The following is a 22939-nucleotide window of genomic DNA, read 5'->3' as shown; positions in this document are numbered from 1 at the left end:
TTTAAGGGATAAATATAAACGTGAATCTAATTGGCCACAATATAAGTTGTGGCGTAATAAATGTAACAGTGCAATCAAAATGGCTAAAAAATAATATTTTTCGAATGCGGTACAAAACAAAACAAGTGCGAAATCGCTCTGGAAAACTATTAAATTAGCATCAAATGAACACATAGAATCCTCTATTTTGCCAAATGTAATAAGGAAGGATGATCAGATAATATCTGGTAAAACAAATGTAGCTAATGCACTTAATGACCACTTTGTTGACATCTCGAAACTTATTAAAAAGACTAAATTTGCTGAACACGATTTCCACTCACTAAAAACATATCTAGATGCTAAGCTAGAATCTAAGCATTTCTCTGTTCAGTTTATTACTACATCAGAAGTTAGTACTTCAATTAATCAACTTCATTCAAACAAATCTGCTGGGGCTGATGGTATAGGGCCCAGCATTATTAAACTTTGCAAAGAGTTCATTATACAACCAATCACTGCTCTTATAAATAACTGTATATCACATGGAACCTTTCCCGACATGCTTAAAATTGCAAACGTAATACCTTTATACAAGGGTGGATCGGTAGAAGATCCCAATAATTATAGACCAATATCACTTTTACCTACTATATCTAAAATATTTGAAAAGCATATAGCTCAACAATTGCATATATATATATCTAGAATCTACAGGTCTATTAAACAAAACTCAGTCGGGTTTTCGCAAATATCATTCTTGTCAAACAGCATTGATTAATATAGTTGATTCATGGCTTAAACAAATTGATAATGGAAATCTGGTAGGTACAATTTTCTTGGATTTTAAAAAAGCATTTGATCTTGTGGACCATAGGGTTCTTTTACACAAATTAAAACTTTATCATTTTAATGATAGGTCATGCGACCTATTTTCTTCATATCTCCGCAATCGATTTCAGTTTATCAAAGCAGAAAACACTACCTCTACTTGTAAAAGCATCATTGCTGGTGTTCCCCAAGGATCTATTTTAGGACCTCTTCTATTTCTTATTTACGTTAATGATCTTTCGCTAGATTTTACATGTGATTCTGCAATGTATGCTGATGATACAACATTGCACACTGTGGGAACAAATATTCAAACACTTCAAAATAAGCTACAAACAAATCTTTCAAGTGTTAATGATTGGTGCCAAACTAATAACATGATTATTAATCCACTAAAAACTACTTGTATGGTATTAGGGTCAAAACGGAAAGCTCAAAACATAACAGATCTAAAACTTAAAATTTCAGATACGGTGATCAAAACAGTAAATTGTCAAAAACTTCTTAGCCTTAATATTGACAATACTCTATCTTGGAAACTACACATTAACAGCGTTTGTTCAAAAATGTCATCACGAATGTTTCTTTTGCAAAAAATAAAACCATATTTAACCCTTGAAATGCGTAAGCTCTTTTATAATGGTTATATCTCACCTATATCCGACTACGCATGCGTTACCTGGAGTTCAGCGGCCAAAACGGAAATTAATAGAATAGTCAAAATACAAAAGCGTTGTGGTGCACATATTTTAAATAAAAAGTACAACACTAATTCAAAACAACTATTTAAAGATCTAAAATGGTTGACTTTCGAACAGCGTAATCACTATTTCACGTCATTTTGTATTTAAAGCATTTCACAATCAAACCCCAACATACATACGTGACCTTTTGACACCTTCACAAAATATTCACTATAATTTGCGATCTTGTGAAAAGGGGGATTTAAAGCTAGTGCGAATACCCAAAACAAACTATTTCAAACAATCGTTTGAATTTTCTAGCAAAACAATTTGGAATTCGTTACCCCAATCTATACGTCAAACAAACAATTTAATTACATTTAACAAAAAATTAAAAGCTTATCTTTCTTCCACACTTAATGAAATAAACTGAACATGCTTTATGTTGTTTTGGTAAATAATATTAGTTTAATGTTTAAATACTGTTCTTGCATAAATGGTTATTGTAGTTTTATGTCTGTCATTTGTTTTTAATTATAATATATATCATTATATGTGCATGCATATATGATTCTTTATGTTTTGTTCTTATTGCTCAAGATGAAATGTGATGTATTTGTTGTAAATTGTATCTTGTTAGAAGACCTTGTTGAAAATAAGAAATGTATTATATAAATTGCATATTATGTAATTTCATCTGATGTATTTCTTAACAAGTCTATCTTCTTTAAATAAAGATTTTATTATTATTATTATTATTATTGGTTTATCAAGTTCCGGAAACGGGACATCACAGTTATTAAAATCATTTGTGCGACAAAATTGCTCAGCCTCGTCATTTGAGCATTGCGAAATATCATTACTTAGTGTAGAGAAATATTTAAAGAAATCATCATTAGAAATGTTGTTACTCTTTCTACTCTTATTGTTTTTAAAATGCTTCCAAAACTCTCTAGGTTTAGCGTGCTTTAATTTCTCTAACTCGCAAAGCTTATTATTTTCAAACAACCGTTTCTTTTTATTTATTAAAGATTTATAATTTGCTTTTTGTGCGCAAAGTAAATGCCTACTCTCTGTTGTTTTGCAGAAATTAAAATTTCGCAGCGCTTGTAAATATATATTTTTAGCTTGAACACATTCATTATCGAACCAGTCAGCATGCTTAACATGTGCTGCATCATTATAAGAAACATTCTTATGCGAGGAATGGTTTAAAAACAACGGATCGGCTACTTCACGTATAATTATTGTAAAAGAGTTATGCAGGGTATTTATATACTCCCTGTTTTGTAGATTACTACTATGACTACATGTCAAGTTATTAAGTTCGGTTAGTCGACTAATAATAGCACTTCTGAATTTATCCCGTTTAGATACATCCCATTGTATTTTCACATAATTTTCACTTATCCCTTCCGGATAATCAAAATTGGCATGTAGCGAAAAACTAATTGGTGTATGGTCGCTATAAACGTTAAGACCTTCAACCGTAAAACTATTGATTCATGAAAAATTGCTTTCTTTTGTGAGCAGATAATCAATTAGCGACGCGCCTTGTTGCGTTATAAATGTAAACTTGTCAGTGTCGGGCAATCTACCGTTTAGAATGCGTAAATTGACAAAGATCAATAAGTTTAACACCATGACTGTTTACAATATTATATCGGGTGAGCCCCGGTACAGTGGTTCATCTGGAATATAATCGTAATCATCAATGCAATCAGTCATTCTATCATGCATAATATAATCACATTTAGAGCCTACACGACTATTAAAATCTCCAACTATATAAACATATCCCAATGAGTCGTATAAATTAATATCTGATTCTAAAACGTCAAATATATCAACATTAAAAATATTGTACGCTGGGGAATCTTCACCCCATACGTAAACACCACAAACATAAGCATCTTTGTCCATATGAAAAACATTTTTATCCAATTTAATCCATATAACAGTGTCCAAATAGTTACGAATAATTTCCACACCATTAGAAATATAATCTTTTATATAGATAACAGTTCCACCACTCGCGCGCTTCGCGTTTCGATGCTAGAATTTTCTGTAGAAATTAAAAGATTTATAGCCGGGTATATCAACGACACTAGAGTCGGAAGTCCACGTTTCGTATAGAAAAATTATGTCATATTTAGCAACAATATTAATAAAATCAACGCTGTCTCGTTTCAAAGCAGTAAGTCCATGTACGTTCCATGATAGTACGCGCAGCTCATCCCCGACGCACTCCTAGTCCCGAACTGGTTTCCCGTCGACAAACAGTGTGTCGTACGCAATCCATGCCTTTTTACCTTGGCTGCGGGCTTCCTTCATTCGTGGCACCAACTTTCTGCGTTTGTCGGACACTTCCTTTGAGACTGCTCGTTCACGTAGAACGGGGTACCCTTGAGCTCGCTCCCCTGGTGTCGTACAAGCTCTCTCTCCTTAAACAGAGTAAACTTTGCCACAATACTCCTGGGTCTACTTTCACCTTCACGCTTAGGCCCCATTCTGTGCACTCTCTCCAATATTTGGTCACAGTGACCAATTTCTGGTCACAAGTGGAACGCCGCGGCTATATATAGTGACCAAATTTTGGTCTAAAAAAGTAAGATTAACATTAACAATAGTAACTTTGGTATTGAACCATTGAATTTTGAGACATAAATAATAGCTTATACTAAGTTCTTTTAAATATGGAGTAATTGAACTATTAAATCTAACGTTAATTACCGTATTACGTTTAGAGGAGCATTATTGAATTTTTAACATCCATTGTTTTCTATTATTTGACTACGCTACTTTGTCAAGACTGTTAAATCCGATGAATATTAAGTTTTATTTAATGTATCGGAAGTATGCATTTTGTTTATCAGTACCCAGTTATAACCGTTTATTGTGAATAAACCCGTTGAACATTTCTTATCGGAATTGCGTTGTGAATTTATAGTACCACGGAACGCACAATACTACAAAAACGAAAGAAGAGCTAAATGTCTAAAAAAAAACTAAATTAATTAATTGCGGAAATTATTTTTGGATGCGGTGCCGTTTGATAAAAAATACACGGTTGACTAGAAGCCGATTCTTATCATCCAGGGATGACTAGAATCCGATTCATGTCACCCTGGGGTGACATAAACTTGATAAAGCCGATTCTAGTCACAAAGGGTGACTACCGTCGGCTTGAAGTCACCGCAGGGTGACATGAATCGGCTTTTAGTCACCCCCGGTTGACTTGTGGGCCTTTTCAGGTCGACAATGACACAATGAGCTCTAATTACATACATTCAATAACTGATACATGGGTTTCGCTGTTTTGATATATTCTGTTCTAAAATTTTGATACCTCACTGTCAATGGAAAACATCTTTTTGTGTACATCATTGATTGGTTGTGAAATCATCAATTTTTTCTTCCTTTTTTACCAGTAAACAATCTAGTTTATATCAATGTGGTACGTCGGCATTATTATTTATAAATCCGCAGTGAAATCATTGTTTGGTATATGATACATATGCCATTATTATTTGTGACCGGGTCGACTTTCTCCCGATTTGTTTAGTGCTTTATAACCCGTACTTATTATTTTAACATGATATTTTTGTGAGTGTAGTCACATGATCAAATCGGAGGAAAAAGCTGGCAGCCATTTGCGTGCCTGTTCTCTAAAAAAAAACGAGTCCAAGTTCACTCTAGTGGTCAGTATTGGTTCTTGTGTTTGGATTTTATTGTATGTAATTGAAAATGGTTGCAATGCATTGTCTTCTTCGTATTTCGTTTGAGGTTTGAACCATAGGCGCTCGATGTCAATGACAATGTTTTGTTAAGGTTCATGTAAACAGTAAAGTGTAAAAAGGCTCATTTTTCACATAGGAATAGTTCAATAAATATTATGGCAAATACTTCAATTTATATGTCAATAGGCTTGTAAATACTTGTAGAACAGATCAGTAAATGCTAATAAAAAAATATGCAAAATGTTGCTTTTGAAGAAATATACAGCGCATGCATGAAATTATCAAATTAACAAACGGAGTTAAATTGAACAAATTTCTTTTGTCAAAATATTGTATACACTTTATGTTAGGTACTACTAATGAAAAGTCCACACAACACACACCAACAATCCTAAAATATCCCAAAGAAAAACATCAAAGAATGTCAAACGTTAACAAAATAATTGGGAAACTACTTTTAGTATGGTGGACTTTCCAGTGAACCTTTATTGTCAAATTTACTTATTTACTCGCAAAACAGTACTCATTATAGTCACGAAATGACACTAATACAAAAAATAAACTATATTACCAAAAGGCATAAATGTGTATTGTTAATTTGAAATATATAAGACTCGGAAAGACGACTAATTTGCTACCTTAAAACAAATTACAACATGTTTATGTCACTGCTCGAACACCATACCTGTTCGTCAAACACGTGGGGTGTAAATCATCCGGTTTAAAGGAAGCCGACATAACAATATTTTAATAAACGATCTAGGCATAATATTTATGGGATCGAAAAATTAATTATACAAATACAAACACGTTACTCCTATAAATACAGTACACTCCACGCGTTTTCCCCAATTTCCCTCCATACTCCGCGGGTTTCGACCTGGAGGGAGATTAAGAAAATCCCGCTATACGCGGCGTTTGCATGATTTTGGACGCGGCGGTTAACGATCGGCAAAACTGATAAGCCAATGCGGCGGCCCTTAGCGTTGGCAACGCAGGGGAAACTCCGCGTTTTATGAGATAACGATCAATTTAATTTTGTTTGACTTCCTGATTTTCAAATAAAATTACATTTATTACAAGTACATACATGTACATGTAGTATAATATTTACAATAAAAAAAACAACCAAGATAGATCGATCCCGACGTGGTTGTAGAAGTAGTTGTTGTTGTATAGAAAACTCGTTGATTTACGACACACAAAACGTCGTCTTTTAACTAATACTTACCAATTAATATAAACACAGTTTGCAACATTGTTTTTATTTTGATAATTTAATCCAAAGTTTTCATGTTAGCAGGTGATTTTCTATACTGAACATGTATACAAATGACCAAGGACCCTAAAAATCTCGCAAATCTGTGTGAATTGACAGTTTGACGTAATCAAAGAAAAGCCGCTTCCTGTCTACAGGCATAACTTACTCAAGTAAACACGTTCAACGAATGCATAAGGAATGGTTTTAATTGTCGGAACAAAGTCAATTCTCTGCTTGCTAATGCATTGATTTTCTCTTTGTTTGTAGGTTATTCCATTGATTGCTAAAAGGTGGTAACTATTGAGTTGATAATTGCATTTAATATTCACAGTTGTATTCTTGTTGCGTCGACATTCTAAACAATGTTTAGCAGTAATTATGGACCAAATCGGCAGCGTGACATTCACACATGTTTATCCCTTTTGTCAAAACACCGCAGACAGCAGTCTACACAATAGGTCAGTAGACAAGCTTTGCGTGTTTTCATAACGTCAAACACTTAAAATCCAGTTCCGCCCAGATGTCTTCTTTAATCAGTTTACTATACAATAAGTGTTAAAATAATTACTCTACTAAAATACCGTAACGATAAAGATTCGGCGTGTTCGATTTGAAATTATTTTAGAGGAAATATCAACTTTTTCGCGATATAATTTCGTTAATAAATACTAAAGAAACTTTTAACCGAAATCAACAAAATTCAATGTTCTCTGCGCTACAAAGTTTGTATAAAAAAATCAATACACGCAAGCTTTGCCGGAGTATACATTGTACCTTGACCTTGTACATTGCAGCATAATTTTCGCGCGCTTTTGTCGGGAAATATACATGACTGTATATTGGAAGCATTTGTAAACGTCGTGTTAACAATTAAAAATCGTAGTGTGTTTCGGATTACGAATTATTATTCTCATTTGGAAATTTTACGGAACATTTATTCTTGTGTCATATGTGTTATGATTTAAACAGGGTTGGCACCAATCGACCACCCCCGGTTTTAACCGCCGGTTTTAACCGGTTAAAACCGCCCCGGTCAATACTCCCGAAGTGGTCATTACTGGTCAATACTGGTCGATTGAACTTTACCCCCAATTTTGATTTATATTCCATGCCTAATTAAACAATATTGATAATATAAATTAAACAGACATGTTGCCAACAATGTCTTAAGCTATTAATACCCACTATTTTATACCTGTTCATGCAATTTGTAGGCCAATCACTCAAAATTTGCAAATTAGTCAAAGTTGATCAATTGGATTTTTCTGGTCGATTGAACTTTTTTAAAAATTGTAATGAATAATGAATGCTCAGATAATTCTGTGCTTGATTCAACAAGAACCTGAACCTGTCAATTACTGTGTATGAGTTGTTTCTCATGCCCCACTGTCCCTACAGTCTTCTAACAGTCTTTTCACCTATACAGGTTAGGGTACCCAAAACTGATGATAGGGCCTTAAATGGCACCTTTTTGACATGATCCTTACTTGTCATGTATTTTTGCATTGATTTCTTTAAATACTTTTTAAACAAAATAGTGAAAAAATCTTTCATTTTCCATTGATATAAAAATAAAAAACATATTAAGAAATAATTATTAAAAGAAAAAATAATTTAAAAGAAGAGTAGACCCACAATTAGAAAACATTATTTTTTGGCAAAATCAAGAACTTTGATTGTTTATTCATTTGAATACCAATTGAACGTTTAAATATGAAAGGGAAAAAACCCTCTTAATACAGAAAGAAAACAAGTTAAAAGTAACTATTAAGTACAATGCAATCTCCTTTTGTGTGAGTGATATGAAATAGCCTAAGGGCAGATTTGCTTAATTGTCAATATCAGAGACATAACACTGCATGCATTTTATTACCAATTAAGGCTTAGAGGCCAGATTTATTACCCTAGAATACACAAGAGTTCTGTTTGTCCATCTGCTTATCAAATAGATATATCAATAGATAAGTGAAATACTATGGTACCTACAATAGTAATAATACTTTAGTAGCAGATGTGATACACTGAGATAAAGGTATTGCCTTAGTCCTTATGTATTTGTGGCTGTTTCCATAAATAATAAAGAAGTAACTTTTTACAGCTTTTAAGATTTTTTTTACAATAAATAACTCAGAAAAGAGTTTATCAATTACAGAATAATTATTCATTTAATATAAAATGGCTCCTTTGTGATGTTTAAATGCTACAATTTTCAATCGACCAGTATTGACCAGTAAAGACCAGTAATGACCAGTATTGACCGGTTTTAACCGGGTATTGACCGCCGGCCCGGTCAATACTCAATTGACCGGTCAATATGCCAACCCTGGATTTAAATATTAATTTGTCAAATGTATTATATTAGACTAATTCATATCGTAGACGTTCCTGTGAATTAAAAAACATAATTTTTATACGTATTAATTTTCTATACAATTATCTTTTTTATACATGTACAGTATTTAAACAATTTATTATAACAATGTTTTTATTTTTTGGCATGCCCAGTAACACACTGCTAACGCGGCGTTGCGCGGCGATCACTGATAAGAACGGAAAGTGTCTGCATTTACCGACTAGCCTAAAGTAATACACGCCGCAGGAATTAACGAACGCGGCGTAACGCCGAGCGTTTTATCGAGTTCACCTCGCTCTACCAACGCCGCGTGAACACTCGCTAGCAGAAAAAACCCGCGGAGGGAGCGCGTTTTTTGGGGAAAACGCGTGGAGTGTACTGTATGAGGTCGATTTACATCGACCTCATATCGTTTAACGTTATTTTGCAATAGCATCGTTCTGACATGAATTCATGTCGGAAGCTTTAACGGCATCAAATTCATATAACAGCACAGAATAATCATGCAATAAATTATTAAACATAAAATATAGACATTATTTTACTAATTGCATTAGAAGAATGTTTATACAAACTTACAAGTAATGATAGTCCAGACCTTAAAACACTATCACTGTTCAAATTCCATATTGTTGCCATATAGCACTGTGTAAATTGAAAGTTGCATAATGTTACATGTACCTCATTGGTCGGTTATAAATATATTGTTTCTCTATATATAGTATTCGATTTAGACGAAAATAATAATTTACGTGGAATGTCATATTAGTTTACCATTAAAACTTTGATCTTGCTGTGTGTGTTTATGGACGTTATTAATTATGTTATACTTATTTTTGTATTTCATTAAGAATTAGAACGTATAGCCCTTTTTGTTAACTGTTTTTAGCAAACGATTCGCGGCTTATTAAGTTAAGACACGGAAAATAGTTAAAGCGACACTTTCATTTAAAGGTCAGAGCTCCAGATAAGGTTTTGTGAAATTCTTAAATTACTACCAGATTTTCAAAAAGAATTCTTAACTCTGTAATTTTCTTCTTAACATTACTACTAAGTTTTGGAAAATAATTCTTATTTTTTATAAATGACCTAAAAGAAAAATAATGGTTATTTTCATGCAAAAAAAATCAAAATTAACATACTAGCAACTTTATTTATACGAGTTTCAGTATAATACAATTTTTTATTTTTCATATACCTTCATATGTCAAAACTATTCTTGATTGCATGCCTCAGGTGAATTTTTTCATATTTCACAATTAAAACGGGTCTCCCCTTCAATCTTTTCAACGATTAGACACGGGACTTGTCCCTTTCAATCGTTCAATGTTTTCTTTTTTGTGTGTTTAAGTTTGGACCCGTCGTGTCGCGTTTTTGTTTAGCTTTTCCGACTGTGTCGGAAACTGAACATACAACATCGTATAAGATCTTTTCTATTATGTCTTTCTAAACATTAAACTTCGGCTCACTTTGCGTACAATATGTTAAAAGCGTGTTTTTGGACGGTTTGCAGTTTTTTTTGGACTTTCTGGGCGCTGCCATTGTTTTTTAACAGATAGACTGTATACGCCGCTTTTATTGGAAAAAATGCGCTTTGTTAAACAAACCCGATAACCATTCTATATAAGCACCGCAAAGATCTTTAATACGCGAAAAGAACTCAATAAAAATCGATACGAACCGATGTAAAAATAATGTTCGTAACTTGATTTTGTAATTCTTAATGGTACGACAAGATTTTAAAATAAATACGTAACGGACTTAAAAAATAATATGTAATTACGAAAAAACAACCCTTATCTGGAGCTCTGAAGGTTTAATGTGAACAATATTACATGTAAATGAAACCTTTTTTGGTATTAATGTATTTTATTGACATGTTAAATTCGATACTTGAAAAGGTGTTTAGTCTTTAAAAAGATGTCGCTGATATTGTAAATTTCAATAACTGTTAATATTCTCAATGTTGTATAAGAAATTGAATAGTTTCACTGAGTTGTATTCCCGCCTAAAATCCGATATCGTAAAACGCGCAACGGTTAAGAATAAGGTCTGAATAAGTTTAAGTATTCAGATCCGAATATCAGCAGCTGTGCCAGCGGGAAGCCCTGTATGGATTTAACAACCGCAAGCGAAACAACATCCTTTTTTATGTCCCCCACTACTATATTGTTTTTGCCCTGTCTGTTGGTCTGTTTGCGCCAACTTTAACATTTTGCAATAACTTTTGCTATATTGAAGATAGCAACTTCATATTTGGCATGCATATGTATCTCATGAAGCTGCACATTTTGAGTGGTGAAAGGTCAAGGTCATCCTTCAAAGTCAGAGGTCAAATATATGTGGCCAAAATCACTCATTTTATGCATACTTTTGCAATATTGAAGATAGCAACTTGATATTTGGCATGCATGTGTATCTCGTGGAGCTGCACATTTTGAGTGGTGAAAGGTCAATATCATCCTTCAAGGTCAGAGGTCAAATATATGTGGCCCAAATCGCTTATTTTATAAATACTTTTGCAATATTGAAGATAGCAACTTGATATTTGGCATGCATGTGCATCTCATGGAGCTGCACATTTTGAGTGGTGAAAGGTCAAGGTCATCCTTCAAGGTCAGAGGTCAAATATATGTGGCCCAAATCGCTTATTTTATGAATACTTTTGCAATATTGAAGATAGCAACTTGATATTTGGCATGCATGTGTATCTCATAGAGCTGCACATTTTGAGTGGTGAAAGGTCAAGGTCATTCTTCACAAGGTCAAGGTCATCCTTCAAGGTCAAACATCATATAGGGGGACATTGTGTTTCACAAACACATCTTGTTAAGTCTTGCACTTCGACTCCATGATCACAAAAATAACATTGGAATCCCCAAACCAAGATAATATTTGCATTTAGAGTAAGAAGTATGCACAAGAGTTAAATTGGGCGATAGAACGAGAAAGGGTAAGTTATCTAAGGGATTTAAGTATAGTGTATGTCCATTAATACAGTGTCGGAGACTTTTTTCGCTTTTAATGAACTATTCGATTATCAGTATTATGTTTCGATGATTATTATGTCTCACTCATAATGAGCTTCTCCACCTTTATTCATGATTTAAATTTTGTTCATGTACATTTATGTATGTTTTGTTTACTTGTGAGTGTGTGCGTGTGAGCATAGGGCTGGTGCGTATTTGTGCATTTTTGTTTTCTTTTTGTTGACTTCTTATGAAAATATGTTGTTCTCGTGGGCCCCATATGGCGTATTAGATCGAAATAAACACCTATCATATATTCTTTAAAAAAATGTTTTATTAAAGGGGCATTTTCACAGATTTTTGGCGTGTTTTGAAGTTTGTCATTAAATCCTTTATATTGATAAACATAAACATTGGATCTAAAAAGCTCCAGTAAACAATCAAGAATAAAATTTTTAAAAAGGGAAAAAAAAGTAGCCCGCATCAGGGCTGAAACCAGTGACCCCCGGAGTCCTGGAGTAAAAACCAATAAGACAGCTCCGCCATCCTGCCAAGTATGTATAAGCGACCTATTTTAAACTTTATATAAGCTATCTTCGTAGTTTCACAAAATTAAACGACAAAAACAGAATTCTCCAAATTATTCAATCGTTTCGCGTTGCAACGCTTTATAATTTTCAGGTTTTTAAATCGCCAAAAGATGCATATAATGGCTATATTAGACCATGGTAAATGTTCAGTATAACTGTTTCCTCACAAAAAATCATAACTAAAACGAAAATTTGCGAATCTGAAACAACTTTTTTCAATTTTGTGAATTTACCAAAACGTGAAAAGATCCCTTTAAGTATTATTCCGTGTTTGCTGTCAAACACATTTTTATTAAAGAATACATTTCATAACGTTGCTCAACAATTAATGATGCATACAACTGGTAGTTTTAACACACACATATAGGTTTCATTTAATTAAAGAGTACAAAAGCTAAAAAGTGATGTGGTTTGTTGTACAACAACAATTGGTTATGTGTAACCTATTCAAAAAATAATTTCGTTCAAGATAATTCAATGTATTTCTATAAATGACAAACACACTTCGTGTGTTGTGTATGTTTATTTTTTAAATGTACAAAAGTGGTTTAAAAGCACAATTTTTACACATTTAAGAGGTAATCGCTCACATTTATGTCTAATTAATGATAATTTTATGCATTAGCAAAGATTTTAACGAGAAAAATTGCAGTTTAAGTTGAAATCAATTTGCTATAGGAAAACGACGTTAGGCGTTTAGACTAAATCGGTAGATTACATCTAATTACAGTACACTCCACGCGTTTCCCCCAAAAAACGCGCTCCCTCCGCGGGTTTTTTCTGCTAGCGAGTGTCCACACGGCGTTGAGAGAGCGAGGTGAACTCGATAAAACGCTTGGTGTTACGCCGCGTTCGCTAATTCACGCGGCATGTATTACTTAAGCCTAGTAGGTAAATGCAGACAATTTCCGTTCTTATCAGTGACCGCTTTAGCAGTGTGCTACTAGGCATGCCAAAAAATAAAAACATTGTTATAATAAATTGTTTAAATACTGTAGTACATGTATAAAAAAGATAATTGTATAGAAAATTAATACGTATAAAAATTATGATTTTTAATTCACAGGTACATCTACAATATGAATGAATATAAGACATTTGACAAATTAATATTTAAATCATAACACATATAAGACAAGAATAAATGTTCCGTAAAATTTCCAAATGAGAATAATAATTAGTAATCCGAAACACACTACGATTTTTAATGTTAACACGATGTTTACAAATGCTTCCAATAAACAGTCATCATGTATATTTCCCGACAAAAGCGCGCGAAAATTGTGCTGCAATGTACAATGTATACTCCTGCAAAGCCTGCGTGTATTGAATTTTTTAATACAAACTTTATAGCGCAGAGAATATTGAATTTTGTTGATTTCGGTTAAAAGTTTCTTTGGTATTTTTTAACAAAATTATATCGCGAATAAGTTGATATTTCCTCCAAAATAATTTCAAATCATACACGCCGAATCTTCATCGTTACGGTATTTATACGGTAGAGTAATTATTTTAACAGTAATTGTATTGTAAACTGATTAAAGAAGACATCTGGGCGGAACTGGATTTTAAGTGTTTGACGTTTTGAAAACACGCAAAGCTTGTCTACTAACCTATTGTGTAGACTGCTGTCTGCGGTGTTTTGAACAAAGGGATTAACATGCGTGAATGTCACTCTGCCGATTTGGTCCATAATTACTGGTAAACATTGTTTTGAATGTCGACGCAACAAGAATACAACTGTGAATATTAAATGCAACTATCAACTCAATAGTAACCACCTTCTTTTAGAAATCGATGGAATAACCTTACTTCAAAGAGAAAATAAATGCATTAGCGAGCAGAGAATTGACTTTGTTCCGACAATTAAAACCATTCCTTATGCATTTCGTTGAACGTGTTTACTTGAGTAAGTTATGCCTTTAGACAGGAAGCGGCTTTTCTTTGATTACGTCAAACTGTCAATTCACACAGATTTGCGAGATTTTTAGGGTCCTTGGTCATTTGTTTACATGTTCAGTATAGAAAATCACCTGCTAACATGAAAACTTTGGATTAAATTATCAAAATAAAAACAATGTTGCAAACTGTGTTTATATTAATTGGTAAGTATTAATTAAAAGACGACGTTTTGTTTGTCGTAAATCAACGAGTTTTCTATACAACAACAACTACTTCTACAACCACGTTGGGATCGATCTATCTTGGTTGTTTGTTTTATTGTAAATATTATACAAAATGTCAGGGCCCTCACACTACTTTGGGGGAAGGGGTCCGCAGCCCTTAAGAGGGGGAATTTTCGCGGTGTTTCCCTTTTTGGGGGATTTTTTTACTTACTCTCTCATTATTTCATTTGTACATGTTTGCACTATATTCATTGCATTTTTCATAATTTAGTATGTTTGAAAAAAAAAATTGAAATACAGTGTTCGAAATTAGCTTTGAAAAGTTACATGCCAGTCGGGCCAGTTACTTAAGAATTTTTACAAGCCAAACATATTTTGTACATGCCCGAACTTTTAAACCAAAAATATAACGAATCACAACATTTTAGCACTTAAACGCTACACATAGTAAAGCAGAACATTTGTTTCAATAGTAGTGAATACAATGACATCTAATAAGTCACTAGAATCAAGTCGGTCGTTCGTTACACCGGTTCTCTGGTGTCCTCGTACTGTTTCTTGGCAGCAATGGCTTCCTTTTTCTATAAATCATTGTCAATTTTCTATTTTGGAAGTGCTTTACTAGGCATAGCCCTATGAACATACCTTAGATACTGCATAGCCTCTTTGTCGACTCAACAATGACATTTGTTGACATTGACGAAAACAGAAGCGTATTACTTGATTGAAATAATAAATTCAAAAAGCATCTACTCAATTAATTTCTAGAGAAACTATCAATAAGAACTGAATGTGACAGAAATGCATCGGTCAAATACAATAATGATGACAAGAGCAAGCAGGTGCGTGTTTGCATGTTAAACCAATCAAATTTCATTGTTTTACAACTTCCGGCAAGGTGTTTAATCGCAAAATTGAAAAATATATATGCAAATATCAAGAACTTACAATATTTTTTTTATAAACTGTCAATTGGCTTCAATAATTTACATGCCTGGCGGGCTATAAACGTGAATTTTTTATGTGCCCAGCAGTAATTTTACTCGCCACAGGCGATCGGGCGTGTGCTAATTTCGAAGACTGGAAATAGAATTGAGAAATAATAATCATGAGACACATCTTTCTATTTAAAAAAAAAAAGTTTTTTTTTTTTTTTTTTTTAGGGGGAATTTTTCCCCCAAAAGGGGAAAAAAGTATACTTTTCAGGTGGGGGACTGCCGCCGAAATTCGGCGGCAGATTTGATAGATTGAGGGCCCTGAATGTACATGTATGTACTTGCAATAAATGTAATTTTATTTGAAAATCAGGAAGTCAAACAAAATTAAATTGATCGTTATCTCGTAAAACGCGGAGTTTCCCCTGCGTTGCCAATGCCGAGGGCCGCTGCGTCGGTTTATCAGTTTTGCGGATCGTTAACCGCCGCGTCCAAAATCATGCAAACGCCGCGTCTTGGCGGGATTTTCTTAATCTCCCTCCAGGTCAATCACCGTGGAGTATGGAGGGAAATTGGGGGAAACGCGTGGAGTGTACTGTATTTGGACTAGGCACACGTACATATTAAACCAAGTGAACATTTACCTTTCTATAAAAGTCTTGTCATCGATAAAAAATGCATTTGTTATTGTCTTGTCATGTTTACCTGTTCAGCTAGCCATTATTTGCCGGAAGTATATTCGAAAAATATTTCTTTTCAATTTCGACAATTTATAAAATATTACTGATTCATTAATTTGTTCTTAAGTTTTTATAATTTGTTTATGAGGTATTTTCAAGTTATTTAATCAAATAAATAAAATATGTAAGCAATGTTTAATAAATTCGTAAATGCGGATCAATACAATTTGCTGACAGAGATGAACGACAGATGAAATTAAATCGGGAGGAGACTTAAATGTATCAAGATTCTATTGAATAAGTGAATTTCACATAAGCGTCATTGTTATGGAGATAATAGGAAAATTATATAGTTTCATGAAATATATTTCATAGCATCATAACTCCTCTTGATCGCATGCTATGCAATTGGAAACTTAGACTTTTTCAAAAATCTATAAATAGCAACTCATGGTATAAACATGTTCATTTTGAAATTCGCATAGTGTCGTTGTGGGGCTTTATATAATTGACGCATTTCAATGGTAGTAGTAACTTAAATATAACTGGCCAATACTGTTGGTTTTATTTGGTTCATGTGTGTTCTTTTTAATGGATTTGAGAATTTGCCATATACTGGATAATTTTTGCTAATAATGACATTATTACTAAGATTTGTGATTTTTTTTCTTGAAAATGTATACATATGTAGAAACAATATATAATTTTTTAAACCATATGTAAATTTCATTTATTTATTTTGGGTATTACTGATCATTTTTATATTTTTAAATTTCTTCAATGTGGGGTCATTTTGTCCCTTAACATGAACCTTAATTTATTGGTTTTTATACGCCCATCTATGACGGGACGTATTATGGTATACCCCGCGTCTGTCCGTCCGTCCGTCTGTCCGTCCGTCCGTCCGTCCGTCCGTCTGTTAATGTCGTACGCTACGTCAAATATCCTTTGACAGATTTTCTTCAAATTTTAACACAATCTTAATATTGATAAACCCTGATCCCCTTTCGTTTTTGACGGAATTCTGAATTGTCGTTCCAGAGTTATGGGACTTTGTTCGTCAAAATTTTGTGATTTCATTGAATGTCCTACTGTAGCTCAAATATCCTTCGATGGATTTTTTTCAAATTTCAACACAATCTTAATATTGATAAACCCTGATCCCCTTTCGTTTTTGACGGAATTCTGAATTGTCGTTCCAGAGTAATGGGACTTTGTTCGTCAAAATTTCGTGATTTCATTGAATGTCCTACCGTAGCCGTCCGTCCGTCCGTCTGTTAATGTCGTACGCTACGTCAAATATCCTTTGACAGATTTTCTTCAAATTTTAACACAATCTTAATATTGATAAACCCTGATCCCCTTTCGTTTGTGACGGAATTCTGAATTGTCGTTCCAGAGTTATGGGACTTTGTTCGTCAAAATTTCGTGATTTCATTGAATGTCCTACTGTAGCTCAAATATCCTTCGATGGATTTTTTTTTTTTTTTTTTTAGTATCCCTGAAAAATTGAACAAGGTGAGCTTTTTTCTATTCCGATTGTACACTACCACTTACCCATCTACATTTCTCTTTTATTATTGGTCAAAATATCTATAACAGGTTTACTTCAACTCCATATCCTCTAAAGAAATGCATACATATACTCAAAAAAAGATATGGTATGAATGTCAAGGAGACGGCGCTCCATGCTCATGTACTTATAAAATAAACCATGTATTCAAATACAAATAAACTGAAGTAAAAAAATGATTCAAAGGGTTATTTATTACCTTACTACTTCATTGGCGAACGACGGGCGTATCATGCGCTCATGGCGCAGCTCCTCAGTTTTAGTTATAATGCATACACATGCTAAATTAATAAAATCTTCCGACAAAACGTCTTGTTAAAAAAAAGATAGCTCGACTATGTATCTATAGATATTGACAAGGTAAATCACTCGCCATTTTCTAAAGCAACGGAAGTGTGTCATTATTAATAATTAAATCGCTGTCAACCTCGCTCTTTATACACAATAACAGCCACTTAACACTGGGCGCCAGATTTGATTTTTGACGTGCTGATTTTTTTTCTGGAAATCACCATGGCAAACGAATAGGTAAGGAATGATTCATGTGTATGCAGTTTACAATATATTTTGTTGATTGCCCCATTAATTATGAGAAACAATAGTTACAAGGATTTATCACTTCCTCTGTGGATGTTTCTGTTGAAACTGTAAGTAGATAAAGAAAGAGCGAGGTTCCCGGCCTGCTCGCGCATTTCAATAAGCGAGCGGGGTGACAGCGATTTAATAATGCATAATGACGCACTTCCGTTGCTTTAGAAAATGGCGAGTGATTTACCTCGTCAATATCTATGTACATTTTTTAGTCAAACTGTCTTTTTTTTAAGAAGACGTTTGTTGGAAGATTTTTATTAATTTAGTATGTGTATGCATTATAATAAACAATGGGTAATTAAAAAAACAAACATTGTCCAGGGTTTGCTAAAACTTGAAAAATTTGTCAGTCATTCGGACTGACAGACTTGAAATTTTTGTCAGTCCGAATCAGTTTCTGTCAGTCCCACTGTCTGACTAAACTATAACAGCAAAACACAACAAAAGAGAGTACCTTTTAGATGTTTATGGGTTTTTATAACATTAAAATACAATAAAAACATGTTCAAAGTCGATATAATTAAACGATTATTCTATTAATAATAAACCAATGGCATACTTTTTAGACTTTTTTTTTGTCAAACAGTTTTTTAGCCTGCACAGCCTTACAAATCCATGTTCTTGAAAAGTAAGGGTGACCAGGGCCCTCAATCCATTTTAGGGAAAGCGGGTCGCTACCCTCACGAGGGGGAATTTTAGCGGCGTTTCCCTTTTTGGGAGATTTTTTACTTACTCTCTCATTATTACATTTGTACATGTTTGCACTATGTTAATTTCTTTTTTCATAATTTAGTATGTTTATCAAGATTAAATTGAAATAGAATTATGATATAATAATCATGAGACTCATCTTTAATTATTTTTTTTTTATGCCCCCCTTCGAAGAAGAGGGGGTATATTGCTTTGCTCATGTCGGTCGGTCTGTCGGTCCGTCCACCAGGTGGTTGTCAGCCGATAACTCAAGAACACTTGGGCCTAGGATCATGAAACTTCATAGGTACATTGATCATGACTCGCAGATGACCCCTATTGATTTTGAGGTCACTAGGTCAAAGGTCAAGGTCACAGTGACCTGAAATAGTAAAATGGATTTTGAATGATTACTCAAGAACGCATACGCCTAGGATCATGAAACTTCATGGGTAGATTGATCATGACTTGCAGATGACCCCTGTTGATTTTGAGGTCACTAGGTCAAAGGTCAAGGTCACGGTAACCCGAAATAGTAAAATGGTTTCCGGATGATAACTCAAGAACGCATACGCCTAGGATCATGAAACTTCATAGGTACATTGATCATGACTTGCAGATGACCCCCATTGATTTTGAGGTCACAAGGTCAAAGGTCAAGGTCACGGTGACCCCAAATAGTAAAATGATTTTCGGATGATTACTCAAGAACGCTTTTGCCTAGGATCATGACACTTCATAGGTACATTAATCGTGACCCGCAGATGACCCCTATTGATTTTCAGGTCACTAGGTCAAAGGTCAAGGTCACAGTGACAAAAATCGTATTCACACAATGGCTGCCACAACAACGGACAGCCCATATGGGGGGCATGCATGTTTTACAAACAGTTTTTTTTTTAAATCCTTCGGGGAATTTTTCTCCCAAAAAGGGGAAAAAATTATACTTTTCAGGTGGGGGACTGCGGCCGAATTTAGGCCGCAGATTTGATAGATTGAGGGCCCTGGTGACATCCAATCAAGTTTGACTTAATTGCACACACCCATTCACACTTTGGATTACTTCAATTTCTGTTTATTAGCCAATTTCACAAGTTCTAAAACAACACCTAGCTATTGTTAAAATATTTTGTCTAAGCCAGGGCTTGCACTAAGCGGCGTATATTACGCCCGATAATTGTTTCCATACGCCGATAACAAAACCACATGACGTCCACTGTACTTCCTTAAAATTGGTCATACGCCGAAAAAAGCAACCCGTGACGTAAGCTGTCGATTAAAATAACACTTCAATCAACACTGCTTTCTGCCGACTCAATGTGTTTTGCACACGTCTCGATCAGTCTAAACTCCGCCTCCTTATATTTGCTACCGCCCGCAGGTGATTACCGGTAGCAAGTTTATTGTGTGTTGTTTATCTAACGGTTACACAATTTACCCCCCCCCCCCCGCGCGGATCGCAAATTGACCGTTACAAAGCAGTCGCTTAATATTGGTTGCTTTAACAACACACTCGTGCCTCTTTGCGCGTGCCGTATGTTGTCTAATGATTAGGCGATAACTGCTGGTTTTCGGCAGACGGCACGGTAAAAGAAAGACGGCAAAAATAATTAAAGAAAAACAAAACTGATCAAAGTTTAATTAATTACATAGATTCACTACCGTATTAGGTCCCGCGAGTTTTCTCAGTTTGTTAATCCACCGATAATTACGAGTAATAACCAGCTTATATAAACTGGAATCACAGTTCATTTTCTATACTAACAAGTCATTTTACTAGTCAGAAACATTCAGAAAACACATTCCTGGATTAGATTTAAATTATCCGAGTAGAATTAAATTGCAACGTCATGACTTTCGACATTGCAAATGCCGATGAAATGGCTGACCTATTGCAACATTCAACCCGCGTTCAGTTCAAAGCTGGTGATTCAAATTACAAGTAATGTTGGTTCAATAAAGAAAACATTAAATGGATTTAACAAGCATTTGATAAGGTTTGTTAAACCAGATAACAACATGGAAAGTTTGGATTATTAAAGTTAAACTGGTAAGGCATTTATTAAGTGTACATATTTCGGACATGTATAGTATTCGGATAAACAGTAATTGATATTCTAGATGCTCCATCATGACCATTCATTAAGAATTTAAGATTGTGTTTTGTTGCAAATGCAGTCATAGGGATGAGGATAATAAAATGACAATAAATATGTGATGAAAAGGTGCAACATGTTTTGTCTTTTAAGTCGATATTGTTTGCACAAACTTATACCCTGATTTTCCAAACTTCTCCTTATTTTTAAAGCCTTGGGTAGTCTCCGCCTTGTTGTATGATATATCTAGTTACTTTCACAGAATTAAAGTGACCCAAAATGGATGGGAAGAGTTTGTGATCATTAACGCAGTTGACATTCCGTTAACATCAACATTAAAGATGTTTGGACTTCCAACATTTTTGAGTGGGACTTCCATAAGTAAAGGGCAGGAAGTCAGGACTTCCAAAATTTATTTCTTAGTGCAAGCCCTGGTCTAAGCTGAGGTGGTTGATTTCCAGATTCAATTAAATGAATGTCTTGCACACCTATTTCTTGATAGAAAGGCCCATGATAATTACCACCATCCATTCTTGTTGTCTGAAAGAACACAAAACATTTTGCTTCATACTATCAACAACAAATCAACACCTAAATAACCCTATGTCCGAATTTTAAAATATCCGAAATATTGTACATCGGGTGAAAAATCTAATATTGATTTCAGAAATTGTTGGTATGTACATTAAAATATATCCTTCCCAGAACAATATAATAATGAAACTATTTAACAAAAAGCTCACAAATGCCTGTTGAAACAAGATTTCTAATCCAACTTTAAACATCAAAACATCAAAATGAAGGTAAGAAAAAAAGGATTTTGACAGAAGTTGAACAAAAAGCATGTACTTTCTATTAATCCAATAGCATATTATACACTTTGAGTGATCTTTTTGAAATCATTTTTTATCTGATTGTGTCGGTCAGTCGGACCGATTATCTTCACTTGTCGGTCCCAAGAAAAAATTGCCGGTCTGGACTGGCAGACCGACGGTTTTGGCGAACCCTGATTGTCATTGACATCCAGAGCCTATGGTTTGAACATTTTTAATGTTCAACTCACATGATTTCGCGAATGACAGCAAATTAATAAATTCACTTTTAGAAAGCTACTTATACACTGAGTTGAAACACCATAATATCTGTTTGCATGCTCGAATTTACAGCACCAGCAGGTTAAAAGAGAGACTGAAGTGAAAGAGAAAGGGACTCAATTCCATAAATTGGTAAGAATTGTAGAAATTGTATCAATGTGTTGAATGATAAATTTTTAACTCATTATATGCCCCCCCCCCCCGTTTGAAAAAGAGGGGGTATATTGGTATATTGTTTTGCACATGTCCGTCCGTCCGTATGTCTGTCTGTCCACCAGATGGTTTCCGGATGATAACTCAAGAATGCTTAGGCCTAGGATCATGAAACTTCATAGGTACATTGATCATGACTCGCAGATTACCTCTATTGATTTTGAGGTCATTAGGTCAAAGGTCAAGGTCACGGTGACCCGAAATAGTAAAATGGTTTCCGGATGATAACTCAAGAACGCTTAGCCTAGGATCATGAAACTTCATAGGTACATTGATCATGACTCGCAGATGACCCCTATTGATTTTCAGGTCACTAGGTCAAAGGTCAAGGTTACAGTGACATAACTTAGAAAAATGGTTTGCGGATGATAACTCAAGAAAGCTTATGCCTATGATCATGAAACTTCATAGGTACATTGATCATGACTCGCAGATGACCCCTATTGATTTTCAGGTCACTAGGTCAAGGTCACGGTGACCCGAAATGGTTTCGGGATGATTACTCAAAAACGCTTATGCCTAGGATCATGAAACT

The 22939-nt window shown here is 34.3% G+C and overlaps 1 protein-coding gene across 4 annotated transcripts in view; it reads left to right on the top strand.

Moving 5' to 3' along the window:
* The first annotated feature begins 5120 nt into the window (after positions 1 to 5120).
* Positions 5121 to 22939, top strand: part of LOC127833836 (uncharacterized) — a 52390-nt gene continuing 34571 nt past the window's right edge. For all 4 annotated transcript variants that reach the window (XM_052359324.1, XM_052359323.1, XM_052359322.1 and 1 more), the window contains exons 1-2: positions 5121 to 5194; positions 22264 to 22323. The gene's annotated coding sequence lies outside the window, so the exon portion shown is untranslated. The remainder of the gene's footprint in view (positions 5195 to 22263; positions 22324 to 22939) is intronic.

Source organism: Dreissena polymorpha, chromosome 6, assembly GCF_020536995.1.
Source record: "Dreissena polymorpha isolate Duluth1 chromosome 6, UMN_Dpol_1.0, whole genome shotgun sequence".
In the NCBI taxonomy this organism is placed as follows: domain Eukaryota; kingdom Metazoa; phylum Mollusca; class Bivalvia; order Myida; family Dreissenidae; genus Dreissena; species Dreissena polymorpha.
Note: the sequence above shows the minus strand (reverse complement) of the source record. Positions and strands in the feature narration are given on the sequence as shown.